This window comes from Oncorhynchus mykiss, chromosome 20 (assembly GCF_057628025.1).
Source record: "Oncorhynchus mykiss isolate SJ-2025 chromosome 20, ASM5762802v1, whole genome shotgun sequence".
NCBI lineage: Eukaryota > Metazoa > Chordata > Actinopteri > Salmoniformes > Salmonidae > Oncorhynchus > Oncorhynchus mykiss.
In genome coordinates, this window is record NC_143041.1 from 34,951,502 (window position 1) to 34,968,093 (window position 16,592).

Here is a 16,592-nt window from a genome sequence, read left to right on the forward strand (position 1 = left end):
AGATGGGAGGCCGTGTTGCCAAACCGAGTCCTTTGTCCTTTGAAGAATGTCTCTGGTGGTCAATTGGATACATTGTAGTATCGTTGTTGTGTGATAGATGGGATACTCTGTCTGTTCTTTCCTAGCCCGCGTTTGCAGCGTCTGTTGCTAACTCAACGGCTAGGAGGTATCACTTCTGTAGTGAATAAGAGTTCAGTTCATACCATTCGCAACCAAAGCTCACGCTGAGGTTGGCTTAGTTCTGTAGTTGACATGTTAGTCCTTTTAACGGAGAGGCTGCAGACCTCACATACTTGGAACAGAAGGTTATATTGTCGTCAAGGCTTTATATAGGAAGGGAGAGGAGGGCGTGATTGAAAAGTTGTATAACCCATGTCCCTTCACAGGGGCGGGCCACTGATTGAGCAGAGCCCTAACCTTATGAAAACCCAAATCTCTCTTGGAAGCTAAAATTACATTTAATCTCTTCACCAATAATTTTATATTCAAACATTTAAATTGAACAACAATTCCATGTGAATCTGATAACTACAATGTGCAGACATTCCACTGTAGAGTTTATGTCATCTTATCATTGATGAGAATGTCTCAGATGACAACCGAACTGACATCATATTCATTAAGTACCACCGCATATGTTCAATTGGTCAGGTACCAGAATATAGTTCATTTCCCCCCACCTTCTCATGTTCCCAGAATCTCTATGTTAACCAAGGGGTTTTCAAATTTCACATCAGTAGGGTAGAGAGAGGAAAAAGGGGGGAAGAGGTATTTATGACTGTCATTAACCTATCCCCAGGCCAACGTCATGACAACAGCAAATACCAATCTATTAGGCTCATCCATACTGAGAAGGCGTCATCTAATGCACAGTTGCGCTTGTTCACCGTTATTCCTTCATTTTGGTGCAGCTGATTATATATTTTTTCATTGAATGTAATGTGTTGACTTGTTGACTTTAGGCGTCAATGGCCATGTCCGAAATCTGTCCTACCTGCTACTTACTAAAACAACATACCATTTAGAACACACTGATTAGAACAAACATATCCAGTAAGCAACAAATATTAACATACTACTCAGCCATACATCCAGACAGACAGACAGACAGACAGATAACTCTATTTTAGAGTAAAGAGTGAAATTATATGAAAAAGCTTGAACATTTCTGAAGTATACCCAACTCGCCCAGAGAAAATGAATGAAACACACTGTTATTTATATAAATGGACATTTATGACAACTTTAACACTGTGATAACAGGCAGATCAAAAGCCTCTGGAAAATCCTTACGCAATTACATGTCTGTGGCCATTCAAGTTTTTATGGGCTGCGACCGATGTAAGGTTATGTTCAGGCCCATTGACAGGAGGCTGGAGACTAGTGCTGAAACAGCTCTATAGGGTGCTTTACTGTTGTTCCAGAGTGGCCTTTATGGCCATGTTGTTTCTCTGTGATTGAGGCAGTCAAAGCTACATCTGTCAATCTTTTTAAACGTTTTGAGCCTCTTAGCAATAGATGGAGAGTTAAGAGTTGAGGTTTATAGGGAAAGGCTAGGTCTATTCTATGTTTGCTAGGTCGCTTTGGTTCATCATTATATACTTTGTAACAATCAACTTGGTAAACTGTATCACATGAGCACACCACCATTATGTATGGAGTATATATTGGGCATATATGGTATATACAGTATGGTATGCATGGTATGCATGGGTTGTATATCTTATATCATTTACTGTACATCATATTTAATTTCTTATAAGCAGTAAACGAAGAAGAAGGAAAGTACATACGGTTCATTTCCCGACATTACATTATCATTTTATACGTAAATCACTTTTGCTGCAGGATGTTCTAAAGCTAACATGCTGCTCACGGATGAAAGGAGAGAGGAGAAGGGACTCATTCATATATTTCCTGTGGTGTAAAGTACTTAAGTAAAATATTTTGAAGTACTACTTAAGTCTTTTTTTGTATCTGTATTTTAATTTACTATTTATATTTTTTACAACTTTTACTTTTACTTCACTGCATTCCTAATTGAAAATAATGTACTTTTTAAGCAAATACATTTTCCCTGACACCCAAACGTTTTGAATGCTTAGCAGGACGCGAAAATGGTTCAATTTACACACTTATCAAGAGATCATCCCTGGTCATCCCTACTGCCTTTGACCTGGCCAACTCACGAAACACAAATTCTTCGAGTGTTGGCCCCTGACTATTCGTCCAAAAATAATAATAAATGCTGGTTTGCTTAATATAAGGATTTAAACAAACGATTTGTACTTTCACTTTTGACACTTAAGTATATTTTAGCAATTCCAATTGCTTTTGGTACTTACGTATATTTAAAACAAAATACTTTTAGACTTTTACTCTAGTAGTATTTTACATGGTGACCACTTTTTCTTGAGTCATTTTCTATTAAAGTATCTTTACTTTTACTCAAATATGACAATCAGGAACTTTTTCCACCACTGCCTATGGTGTAGAAGGGGAACGTGTGTGTGTGTGTGTGTGTGTGTGTGTGTGTGTGTGTGAGAGAGACATGGTAAATGTCCCCTCACACTGCAGGGGGCACATGTTTACTGACAGTCCCGCCAAGGCAGGAACAATCTCCCGCTGCAACAGAGACCACAGGCTCCTTCGGGGGCCCCAGTACTGCTACATTAACAGGCATCTTTAGGGGCCTTCTGGGGTCATAAACACACACACACACACACACACACACACACACACACACACACACACACACACACACACCCTTAGGGGCCACAGTGCTGTTACATTAATGCATGACATATCGCACACACACACTCACTCACACAAACACCCTCAGGGGCCACAGCGCTGCTACATTAATGCATGGGGCCCAGTCTCATTATTCATCATAGAGAGTATTACTCCAGGGGAACACCACGAGTGAGTGTGTTTGTGTGTGTGTGTGCATGCGTGTGTGTACGTGCATGTGTATGGACGTGCATGTGTGTGTGTGTGTGTGTGTGTGTGTGTGTGTGTGTGAACAACACCTGGACGAGTGCCACGGTATGAGGAAAATATGGCTGCTGGAGCATCTTTAGCATGCCAGGTTAGTATTCCCTCTCCAGGTGGTTGCTGGTTGGCTGGCCGGAGGGGACAAGCCCCCATTTTTTAAATCTAGGAATATCCATGTTATAAATGTGTAAGGTTATCCACGTACTAAAGGCAACGTCCTCTTCTGTGAAACAAATAACACATCTTTCCTGTTTTGTTTTTGGTTATATTCAGACGAGTTCAGACGATATTCAGACGAGTGTGGAATGTGTATGAGGGTTATGGTTAGTGTTAGGGTTAATAACATTAATGTATAACTATGTTAAAGCAATACACAAACGTGTGACAGAATTAAACTGACTCTCACTGCAGCAAGGCCTTAGAAAAAGCTTAATTGTAAATGAGATCTGGTTCAAAAAAAATCATAATTTTCAATATGTCTGATGACCTTAGAGACCGAGAGGAACAAAGGAAGTGTGAAATGAGTTTTACTACAAATCATATCAATCAAAATTGTCACACGCGCCGAATAAAACATGTGTAGACCTTACTGTGAAATGCTTACTGACGAGCCCTTAACCAACAATGCAGTTTTAGAAAAATAGAGTTAAGAAAATATATACAAAATAAACTGAAGTAAAAGCATAAAAACGTATCAAAATGAACTCAATACAATAACAATAATGAGGCTATAGGAGGTACCAGTACTAAGTCAAAGTGCAGGGGTACAGGTTAGTAGGTAGATAGGGGTAAAGTGACTATGCATAGATGATAAACAGCGAGTAGCAGCAGTGTAAAAACAAACGGGTGTCAATGCTAATAGTTCGGGTGGACATTTAATTAATCGTTCAGCAGTCTTATGGCTTGGGGGTAGAAGCTGTTAAGGAGCCTTTTGGACCTACACTTGGCGCTCCGGTACCGCTTGCCATGCGACAGTAGAGAGAACAGTCTATGACTTGGGTGACTGGAGTCTTTGACAACTTTTTGGGCCTTCCTCTGACACCGCCTAGTATATAGGTTCAGGAAGCTGGCCCCAGTGATGTACTGGGCTGTACGCAAATCCCTCTGTCGCGCCTTACGGTCGGATGCCGAGCAGTTGCCATATCAGGCGGTGATGCAACCGGTCAGGATGCTCTCAATGGTGCAGCTGTATAACTTTTTGAGGATTCGGGGTCCCATGCCAAATCTTTTCAGTCTCCTGAGAGGGAAAAGGCGTTGTCGTGCACTACGTGAATTACTTTCTTGGTGTGTTTGGACCATGATAGTTTGTTGGTGATGTGGGCACCAAGGAACTTGAAACCCGCTCCACCACAGCCCCGTCGATGTGAATGGGGGAGTGTTCGGCCCTCTTTTACTGTAGTCCACGATCATCTCCTTTGTCTGGGAAAGGTTGTTGTTTGTCCTGGCACCACACTGCCAGTTCTCTGACCTCCTCTCTATAGGCTCTCATCATTGTCGGTGATCAGGCCTACCACCGTTGTGTCATCAGCAAACTTAATGATGAGGTTGGAGTCGTGCTTGGCCACGCATTCGTGGGTAATCAGGGTCTACAGGAGGGGACTGCAGGAGGGGACTAAGCACGCACCCCTGAGGGGCGTTATTCTGTTCTCTATCTCAGCTTGAACTTTCCTGTTATTAGGTTGTGGAGGAGACAGCGAGGGCCCTGAGGAGCGGGATCTAGACCCAGCTAAGAATGTGTCAGATGTTCTCAGATAGCAGTGGCCTCTCTCTGACTGTGTCTCTTTGTGCTAATCATTCTCACTCCCTCTCTCTCTCACTCTCTCTACCTCTCGCTATATCTCTCTCACTACCTCCATCCCTTTCTCACCCTTTCTCTCTCTCTCTCCCCTCACTCCCTTTCATAGATTCGTGTGCCAGTCTCATCTCAAAGGGTGTAAAAAATGCATGCATGTGTGTGTTTGTTTTTCTACATCTACCAGTATGAAGTGATAAAACAGAATATTAACACATACGTCTCAGTCAGTGTTATCCCTAACCTATCAAAGAAGCCTAAAGTCTTCATGAAGAGCTTTGAAAGGATTGACAGCATTTTATTAATTTGACTAGTGGAAGCAGTTTTCTGTGTCTGATTTGATGGAGGGCCAGAGAAAAACAGAATATTTAGAAAATGTAAGGAGTATTTTGAGACGGATGTTTTGTGTTCTTTGAAAGTGTCACATCAGGCCAATCCATTTACACTCAAGCTACCAAAGCAAAAAATGGAAGTGGCATGTCAAATTACTTACCAGTTCTATTTTCTGGTCACATAAAGTAGTAGTGGGTTTATGGAAAATGCAACCATTTCATGATCAACAAAAAGCCTATGGCAACAAATTAAAGTGAGAGAGAGACCAGGACAGGACTGTATTATGGCACAGTGCAGTTCTTGTTTTACAAAGAATTTCACCAGGGGGGAAATGTTAAGACTTCCGAAGTGAACAATACAAAACCCCAAGGACACTGCTTCCATGGCTCCATGTTTAAACGGCTGTGTGTGTGTGTGTCTGTGTGCGCATGTGTGTGTGTAAGCACTTCTATGGCCTTGTTCAAATGGCTGATGTGGGATTGTTGGGTCCATCTCTCTAAATATTGCTGTGCACTTTACTGCCAAATGCGTTAATCTCTATTACATACAAAGTGCTGATGCTAGGAAACCACCTTGTAGTGTCCTGCATAAATTCTCCTTTATTTATTAAATAAATAACATGTTTTTTTGTGTGAGTTTTGTGTATGCTGTTGTGTGCAGTCTCCTGTACTGAATATTTCCATTGACTTTTAGCATAACCTTATCCTATTATTGTTGTTACAATCTCATTTCTGATTCATATACTTCATACCTGAAAATGAAAATGTATTGATTTGGTCTGTAAATATATTTGGTGCTCTCCTGTAGCTTCTCTTCACCTATTGTGTGCGCTTTTATCACTTCCTTCACTTAGTTCCTACCTCCTTCATCCCTTATTCATTGCTTAATGGAAACATACGCTAATATCTATATTTTGGTATTGTTTTAATTAGTCCGCTGTTAATACAATCCCAAAATGTTTTCAAGATATTGGACTTTCAAGAGGCACAGTGTCACAGTGGACTGTATCAAAAGTGGACTAATTAAAAAAATACCAAAACATAGTTTTTGAGTGGATTTTCCTCTAATATAATTTTAAAAAATATATACCATTAAGCAGATGTTTTATCCAAAACAAATTAGAGTCATGTGTATACATTTTATTTACGGGTGGTCCCAGGAATCGAACCCACTATTCTGGTGTTGCACAAGCCATGCTTGACCAACTGAGCTACTCCTTTTGCTACAGCCACATTTACAATAACACATATACCACAATCATGTTCAAATCAAATGTTATTTGTCACATGCTTTGTAAACAACAGGTGTAGTAGATTAACAGTGCAATGCTTACTTACAGGCCCTTCCCAACAGTGCAGAGAGAAAATAAAATAGAAATGATATAAAATAAAAGATAATAACACAAGGACTAAATGCACAATGAGTAAAGATACCATAACCTGGCCATATATACAGTGTGCCGGTACCGAGTAGATGTGCAGAGGTATGTGTAGGGTCCCATATAAAGATGAGACAATGATGAACACAAATTCACAAAATGTCTCAGTCTCCTATTCAAAGATTTATCTTAAAATTAAACTTCATATTTGTATATTATCAGTGGGCTACAATGCTACCTTGTCCTGATTCTATTGTACCTACAGAATGGAGTCTTTCATCCCTTCTCCCCTAGAATCCCCCGTCATTCTAGAATCTCCTTATCTGAGAAAAGCATGTGTGGTGTCAACAGAACCCTATGAACCCTATGAATCACGCGATAAGGTCTTGCCACCTTTGTTTTCCCTCAGCCCCTTCCACAATATGAACCTCTAGCGCTGCGTCAGAAATAGCACCTTATTCCCTACACAGTGCACTACCTTTGACCTATGGGCCCTGGACAAAGGTAGGGCACTATATAGGGATAAGGGTTCCATTTGGGATGCAAACTAGCTATTTGTGTGACCAGGGAGTCAGATTTCACTTCTTTGTGATGGGATTTGAAATATGCATGAGTCACAAACAAGACTATCCGGCACTGCATGTGGAGGGGGACAGAGACAGCTATGTAAATGGTATAAAAGGATTGGGAAGAATGCATTGTTTAAAAAAAACAAGCTGGAGAAGTAAGTCCTCTGACAGAAATAGCACCACTAAATCATTGGGGGGGGGGGGGGGGGGGGGGGGAGAGATAAGAATGAAAGACTGGAAATGAAATCTCATGGAAAGTTAACAATCTACACAATGGAAATGACAAGGAATCTTTACAAAACAAAACACACTGTATTGTTTATTTTATTGAAAAGCCAGAGGGTTGGTGAATTCAATTTGTGTTCACTCACTGTAGGTCCACAATTGAGAACCTTCCTCCATTTGTAGCTGTGCTTGATTTTTTTTTCAAAATGTCTCAGATCTGCAATAGTTAAACCGACGTTGTATCAATGATGTCTCTTGTCTGTTTTTTTCATAGAAAGGTACAAGATGCATTTCAACCTCTGTCAAGACTACACATCTAACACAACATGATACAAGTTTCCTTGAAGGCTTGTTGCCCTATTTTCAATTCCTCATAATTGTCTACATCCAACTGGGCACACACTTGTTGAATCAACGTCGTTGGAAAAGATGTTGAATTGACGTCTGTGCCCAGTGGGATTGTCTATCTACTTACAGGCATCTGCTTACTATTGTCGTAACATTGTTTGATTAATATGATGACTGAGGATTGATTCTAAATGATGACTGAGGATTGATTCTAAACAACGTTTGCCATGTTTCTGTCGATATTATGGAGCTAATTTGGAAAAAAGTTTGGCGTTGTAGTGACTGCATTTTCCGGTCGATTTCTCAGCCAAACGTGAAGAACAAACGGAGCTATTTCGCCTACAAAAATAATCGTTTTGGAAAAAAGGAACATTTGCTATCTAACTGGGAGTCTCCTGAGTGAAAACATCCGAAGTTCTTCAAAGGTAAATGATTTAATTTGATTGCTTTTCTTATTTAGGTGAAAATGTTGCTTGATGCTAGCAGAGCCTAGCCATAGCATTATGCCATGATAAACTTACACAAATGCTTGTCTAGCATTGGCTGTAAAGCACATTTATAAAATCTGAGATGACAGTGTGATTAACAAATGGCTAAGCTGTGTCTCAATATATTTCATTTGTGATTTTCATGAATAGGAAGATTTTCTAGGAAGATTTATGTCCGCTGCGTTATGCAAATTAGTTTGAGGCTATGATTACGCGGGATGGGTAGTATCAAGAAGTTAAAAGTTGCGTCATACTGCGGCACATCTTGCGGGCTGCTGCAGCATTCTGTGGCACGTTATCTATTTGTCAGCCATTTTTTCTGTTAATGCAAGTTATTGCTAGTTTGACCACCAGAGGGCATCTTTGAGAAGCATTTCATAGTCTTCCGTGTTGGCATTAACAGAGAATTTAAAACCTTTTTTTGTAATAACACAGTATATGGGATTGATTTGAAAAAATGTGGCTTAATTAATTTGATTAATATTATGGTGTTTCTATTCAGAGAAAAGCTAAAAACAAAACCCTCAGGATTTCCGTTAGGATGGAATGGAAAATATGGCACAGTACAACGGGAGGAAGGAGTAGGCTGTCCTTAACTGACTTCCAGAGTTAAATAAAGGTTACACTAAGAGCATAAGATTTTTGACACCCTAATTGTCTAATTCTTGTCTAACCAATACCCAAATGGAGATTAAGTGAAAATAAAAAATCTCATTGATTTATCAAGACCAGTCCCCATGCTTGCCTCAGAGCAGCGTGAAATGGTGCTAAAATAGTTGTAGGCTTTTGCTTCTAACTTCAATATGCTCTTTAAACAAATAAGACCTACAACATTTTTAACAGCACATTACTCAACACTAGTGAGACTCATTTTGCCTATGATAAGCCTACAGTATATATATGAAACAATGTTTTCAATGATGTGACTCTCCGCCAATAATTACATTTAGAGAATTGGAGAACTCCGAATGAATATCTAAGGGGCATTTTCAATTAGGATCTGTGAGAATATCGGAGAATATCTAAGGGGCTTTTATATAATTAATAATAATAATCACTTTGTTTAAAAAGTAACAATATTTTTGGAGATTTCGTTTTCATTTAACCTAGAGTGAGCGATTATTGAACATGGGGTGAGACATTTGCACTAATTGTAAATAAAGCCAGTTTGTTATTTAGAATTATTCATTTCTGGAGAAACATAACTTGATTATTTAGCAGACATCACTTGCTTATATTCATGAACAATCTGTAATCTGCTAGCATCACGGCACAACATCAACATCGCTCTAATTACAGTCGGTGATCGTTTAAAAAACTTGTGTGGACTTATGGAAAGGCTCGGTAAGACATGTTTTATATACACTTGAAGTCGGAAGTAGATGTCCTAAACGACTTGCCAAAACTAAAGTTTTTTAAAAAGAAATGTGTGGAGTGGTTGAAAAACACATTTTAATGACTACAACCTAAGTGTATGTAAACTTCTGACTTCAACTGTAGGTCTCCTGATTTAAACCCAATCAAAATTGTTTGGCATCAACTGAAAACATTCATCCGTAACTCTGCCAAGCCGACAGGCAAAGATGAACTGGTCAAGGCCATCAAGATGTTTTGGCTAGAGAAGTTGACGATACAACAATGCAACAATTACATTGATCATCTCACCAAGATTTTACCTGTGGTCCGCATTTGAACGTCTTTTTTCTTGTTATTTTATTTTATTAACAAAAGAAGAAATATGTTGATGAAGAAATACTGTACTGCTTTTTTTTAGTTAGAAATGTAACACTTTAGAGTACTTAAACATTGAATACATTGCATATTGAGGGATTTTCACAACAGTAGCCGGGTTATAAAAGTATTTTGTCCTGCTAATAGGAAACATTTGCATGATGGGCTACTCCTGCTATAGTTGTGATGTCTTCACTATTATTCTACAGAAAATAGTACAAATATAGAAAAATCCTGGAATGAGTTGATGTGTCCAAACTTTTGACTGGTACTTGCTTAATTAATTTGATTAATATATTGGTTTTTCTATTCCATGAAAAATGAAGAAAAAAAAACCTGGGGTTCTGTTAAGATGGAACGAAAAATATGGCACTGTACAACGTGACGGTTGGCAGTACAGTACTTGGCTATTTAGCTAAATAATCCCTGTGTCGTGCCGATGGGAGACCGGTTGCAATTGTAAGTAGGTCTAATAAAAAAACTACTTCTATTAGGCTAAGCCTCATAGCCTACCTCAGCCAGTTAAGTTATTTTATATAGGTCTAGGCACCGAAGAAATAGACTCCAATTAAGCACTCTTGATGTTTGTAAAGTCACATTAAAATGAAGATTGTTTTTGCTTGACTGGTGTTTTCTCCATCTGTTGGTGTGCAACACTTGCATAACAAGTTAGCTATATTTTCAGCACCAGCCAGGTTCACCTATTGATTGCGTAGCGGTTTCCGCCAGTTGTCTTTTAAATTGAACCTTTATTTAACTTGGCAAGTCAGGTAAGAACGCTTTCTAATTTACAATGAAGGCCTACCTCAGCCAAACCCGGATGACGCTGCGCTGCCCTATGGCACTCCCAATCACGGTCGGATGTGATACAGCCTGAATTCGAACCAGGGACTGTAGTAAAGCCTCTTGCACTTGCCTTAGACTGCTACGACACTCGGGAGCCATGACCAATATATATATATATATATATATATATATATATATATATATATATATATATATGTATATATATATATATATATATATATATATATGTATACATATATGTATGTATACATATATATATATATATATATATATATATATATATATATATATATATATGTATACATATATGTATGTATATGTATATATATATATGTATACATGTATATATATATGTATATATATATGTATATGTGTGTGTATGTATATATACGTGTGTGTATATTAGTTTTCTTGCACCTTATTTGTGGAACAATCTTCAAAATGTTCTTTAATTTGACGTTTTGGGGCCTCTAGGGCAATTCAGAAGGCTGATTGAGGACCTTATTAACGATGAATGTGTTTGTTTTTATGACCGTATTTTTCTTTCTACTTGCATTTTGTATTTATAGCTTTAAAAAAAAAATTATGTAATTCAGAGCTCATCTGTAGAAGAGACATTGGTCTCAGTATGACTCCCTGATAAAATAAAGGTTAAATAAATAAATAAAATAAATAATTAGCAAATGCATTTTTCTAAGAAGCTTATCATCTTAGAAAATCAAAAGAGAAAATCCCCACAAAGTTTCTGACAGGTTTTACTAGTGGACTTGGATGATGGCCCAAGGGTACTGTGGAACTGTTTGATCCTACATTATTAGAGGACTCAAATGAACTCTCAGCTAAGACATGAGCCAAGTGGAGCCAAGCCCTCCGAGAGAGAACCTGAGCCGCCCTGCTATCCGCCATATCAGTGATTAATTGAACACATCATATCAAGATCATTTGTTTTATATGTCTTTTGTCTTTTAGCTACCGCAAACAGAATTTATTAGAGGAAAGAGGTGTTTCTCTCAAAGTCTTTCTGATGGTTATTATCCTAACCAAGAGTATGTCTTTCAGCTGGAGTTTTCTCTAGCTGTCACCAGTAATCTGAGCGGCCAACATTGCTTGATAGGGTAAGTACTCATTCGACTTCCATCTTTTGACCTCTGGACTGTCCATGGAGTCTATTTAAAAGCCTTTAATTATATAGATAAATGACTGAGCAGACATAACATAGGCTACATGTTGGTTATGAAAATATACATTTACTTTAATACTAGAGTAGTGTAACAGTGCTGTAATTGGCTTGTTCCCAGGCTGGCTCTTTCACTTTAGCGTGTAATTATTCAAATGACTATATTGTAAAACCGCAGGAGAATCTCATGGTGAGCAGTTTTACAAAGAGCCTATAGCAACCCCCTGATTCTACACTTTTGTCTCACTTATACATCTGTTTGAGGACTTCAAAAGTCATCACTATGATGGAGAAACTAAAATTAACTTCATCAGGGAAGTGAAAAGTCATACAAATTTTTTTGAATTTTGAATGTGAACCCTGACAAATTCTCAGCTTCATTGGCACTGAAAGTTTAGGTATACTAACTGAGACAATCTTGCCCTGAAACGTGTATTCTCAATCTCCAATGATTTACAGAGGACGGGGGGTTTCAATCAGGCTTTTCCATGTTTGGTCCAAGGGCACAAGCTGCTGTGGTGGAGCTAGGGTTGCATTTATTTATTAACATTTATTTAACCTTTATTTAACCAGGCGGGTCCATTAAGAACAAATTCTTATTTACAATGACAGCCTACCCCGGCCAAACCTGGAAACGACGCTGGGCCAATTGTGCGCCGCCCTATGGGACTCCCAATCACGGCCGGATGTGATACAGCCTGGATACAAACCAGAGACTGTAGTGATGCCTCTTGCACCGAGATGCAGTGCCTTAGACAGCTGTGCCACTCGGTAGAAAAAATTATAGAAACTTTCAATAAATTCTCTGGTTTTCCCCGAAATCCCAGTTGGAGGATGCCCAGAATCAGGAGGGGATAAGCAGGAAATCTGGAATCAGGAGGGGATAAGCAGGACATCTGGAATCAGGAGGGGATAAGCAGGAAATCTGGAATCAGGATGGGATAAGCAGGAAATCTGGAATCAGGAGGGGATAAGCAGGACATCTGGAATCAGGAGGGGATAAGCAGGAAATCTGGAATCAGGAGGGGATAAGCAGGAAATCTGGAATCAGGATGGGATAAGCAGGAAATCTGGAATCAGGAGTGGATAAGCAGCACATCTGGAATCAGGAGGGGATAAGCAGGAAATCTGGAATCAGGAGGGGATAAGCAGGAAATCTGGAATCAGGAGGGGATAAGCAGGACATCTGGAATCAGGAGGGGATGAGCAGGAAATCTGGAATCAGGTGGGGATAAGCAGGACATCTGGAATCAGGAGGGGATAAGCAGGACATCTGGAATCAGGAGGGGATAAGCAGGACATCTGGAATCAGGAGGGGATAAGCAGGACATCTGGAATCAGGAGGGGATAAGCAGGAAATCTGGAATCCTTCAACCAGGATTTCTGGAAAACCACGAAATGTATTAAAAGTTCCTGGAATTTTTCAACCCTAGGTGGAGCTGTTGGAGGTTACTAATTTTCATTTGATTATTTGTCACTGTGTTTACTTTTCAGATCCTCCCTAGAGACCTGAAGACCAAAACTTTGGACAGTTCTTCCCCAGATAAATCTATGTTCATAGTCAGTGCACATGTGCACAGTGCACATGACTGATGTGGAAGTGCAAGGTTGGTGTAAATTACAGTCCATCTGTATGTGTGTGTGTGTGTGCTTTGTGTGTTTTTAGTCAAGTGTTGGACCCCAGGAAAACTAGCTGTCACCATTGGCATCGGCTATTTGTGATTGTAATAAAAATAATTGCACAGAAATACAGTGTAGACATTGTTAATGTTGTAAATGACTATTGTAGCTGGAAACGGCTAATTTTTTATGGAATATCTACACAGGCGTACAGAGGCCCATTATCAGCAACCATCACTCCTTTGTTCCAATAGCACGTTGGGTTAGCTGATCCAAGTTTATCATCTTAAAAGGCTAATTGATCATGAAAAACACGTTTTCAATTATGTTAGCACAGCTGAAAACTGTTGTCCTGATTAAAGAAGCAATAAAACTGTCCTTCTTTAGACTAGTTGAGTATCTGGAGCTTTAATGGACTGCATCCTGCCACATGCATTGGGCATCAGAGCCTGTGTAATAGAATTCCACTTTGTTCCTATATTGTCCTTTTGCTTGTTTGATGGCTCTGCGGCAATTGTAGCGGGACTTCTTGTACTTGTTTGTGTCCTCAGCCATAGCCTCGGGGTTGTCTGCGATAGCCCTGTGTGTGGCAGCCCTGTCCTTTAGTTTAAGGCCAACCTCAGTTTTAATCCAAGGCTTTTGATTGGGGAAGCAGCGAACCTTCACTGTTGGGACAACGTTGGCGATGCATTTCCTAATGAAGCCCCTGATGGAAGTGGTTAGGTTGTCAATGCTATTTTAATGCTATGATTCTATGTATGTGTGTGATTGTGTGTGTGCCCGTGTACGCCAACACCTGTGTGTGGATTAAGTTATAGGCTGGGGTATATGAGGCCATCAGTCAAAAAGTCATCATCCCCTGACTAAACAAGAGAGATTGAGACAGCCAGCTCGATCAATACAGCATTCCCCCTGTGCAGTGAACCTGTAAACTGTCCATGGGTTTATGGTGAAGGAATTAGAAAAGGACTTGTACAGGTACACTGGCTGTCACAGAGGTGTCTGGTTTGTCTGTGAGGATGAACCAATCTGTGCTAAAAAAAAAGTACCCATTGTGTGAAGCTATAAGTGTGTGGAATAGAAAGACATGAGTGGAAACAGGTCATCCTTGTCGAGTTCATCCATTAAGAATTTTAATTATATATCTATCTAAGAGTGAATGCCATTGTATCAACTGATTATTGTTTAATACCCTGTGAATTCCTCTGAACAGCAGATAGGTTTCAACCTTTGGTTGCTTCTATAGCCTATGGCCCCGATGCCGACACAGGAATGTATGCCTTTTCAACGCACATTTCAGCATTCAGACTTATCTTATTAAGTCACGTAATGCGCTCTGCAGGTGTGGCTACCTTGTGTGCTCTGTATAAACGTCATTCAACTGCTGAAAACCCTCCCACTTCCTGGCCAACAGATTTTCTCTTGGACTTTTCATTCAATGGGGTTTTCAGTACATTTACAGTATCTTAAGCCATCCCTTTAAATATGGTGTACTTTTAATTAGAATTTTGTTGACAGACTCAATAGAATACATCTAGAAAACGGGGTCAGAATATAGGGAACAATGAAAGAAAGCCAACTTTGCATATTAGTTTCCATTTTAACACCAACTGGTAGATTTAAAAATACTGTCCTCTGGCAAATTTTTGGGTTACGAAAGTATGTATGAATAAAAAATACAGTGGTTTGATTCGTCCTGAAAGTTCAAGCCATAACAAATTTGAAGGTGGAAAAACATGTACGATAGGGGTTTAACAGTAATCATATAAATCCACCCTAATTCTCACTAATCATGGAACTGTATGACAACGGTCCAGACGTCGTGAACCATGCGCGAGGCTCCAGGTTTAACCTACTATATTTGGTCTGAGTTTCAAAATGATTCAAATAGGCTACATGTCCCAAAATTATTGCACAACATTAGCCTAATATGATCCACCAAATGCTAGCGAAACTCATGTACAATATACAAGGACGTGACAGAGGAAAGGTAATCAGAATGGAATGAAATGATGCAAAAAACATGAATGGAGGTATTACTGACGATGGCTCCAAATAGTGGCTAATATTTAACATGCTACAAATTGTAAAATAAAATGGAGAAAATCCCGGGCATGTGATCACAACATCCTACAGCGCATACATCAACTCGGCAGGTTCAGCCCTACAGAAGCCTATAGCTTGGGTCTACATATTTCATCCACGCAAATTATGAAGGCAAACAACTAACATTCTGAACAACCTCACAGCTATTTATATCCTATTTCAGCATGTCATGTTGATATGATTTTCAGTTTGCTTCCATATGGCTTCTTTCATATTCGTCTCATAAGGAAACATAATCTAAAACAATTATTATCGGTATTAACAATCCCCTTTCCAAATGTAATATTTATTGACTTAGCTCTTATCAATAGCGATTATCAATTTCTAAATTGCAGTGCATGGAGAATGCTGTTATTTCTATCGGGAAAAAGAAGTACAAGTAGATACTTTTTCCTCTTGGAACCGTCAGGTTCACTCAACCTTATTGATACGGAATAGGGAATTAAGTCAAATTCAGAATATGGTGTATCTGTAGACACACCTCTGCCACACCTTCACAAGCTCAAGCTCCACCTCAAATGAATAGTGGGTGATTAGCATGCTATTCTCACGCTTAAATTCAAGGTCAGAATACACACAGAAAAGCGCATAAAAAGGGAATTATGGTCCGTTTACATGTGCTTAACTCGGGTCATCAGGTTTTGTGAGAACATCATTCCATGTCTAATCCTATACATTTTTTATAGCTTTTGTTACAAGCATTTTTACTTCCATTTTAAACGTCTGCATTTCATTCACATACAAAAGAGCATTAAGGTAAAGACAACAGGTTCTCCATATTGCTGTATATAGCCTACATGTGTGATATTTAATAGACATATTTTATATATCAATGAAGTAAAAAATATTAAGATGTATTTCCAGAGTGAGGATCACACATCTCAGCAAAGGAACCATCAAGCTCAGCCAACTTCCAGTCTCGCCTCCTGCCCTATTTTTACACTTTAAAAGCATGGGGGTAAAGATGAATGTCTATTGAAAAGGCTGGAACATGTGCATAAAAAAATGATACATTGGATCC

At 39.1% G+C, this 16,592-nt stretch overlaps 2 long non-coding RNA genes across 2 annotated transcripts in view; one reads left to right on the forward strand and one right to left on the reverse strand.

The window, feature by feature from the left end:
* LOC149974580 (uncharacterized) overlaps window positions 1-16,592 on the reverse strand; it is a 140,173-nt gene that overhangs the window by 91,302 nt on the left and 32,279 nt on the right. The window lies entirely within an intron of this gene.
* LOC149974581 (uncharacterized) lies at window positions 7,950-15,455 on the forward strand. The gene is made up of 3 exons (XR_016489245.1): window positions 7,950-8,067; window positions 11,728-11,783; window positions 13,340-15,455. It is a non-coding gene; the product is annotated as an uncharacterized LOC149974581 (long non-coding RNA).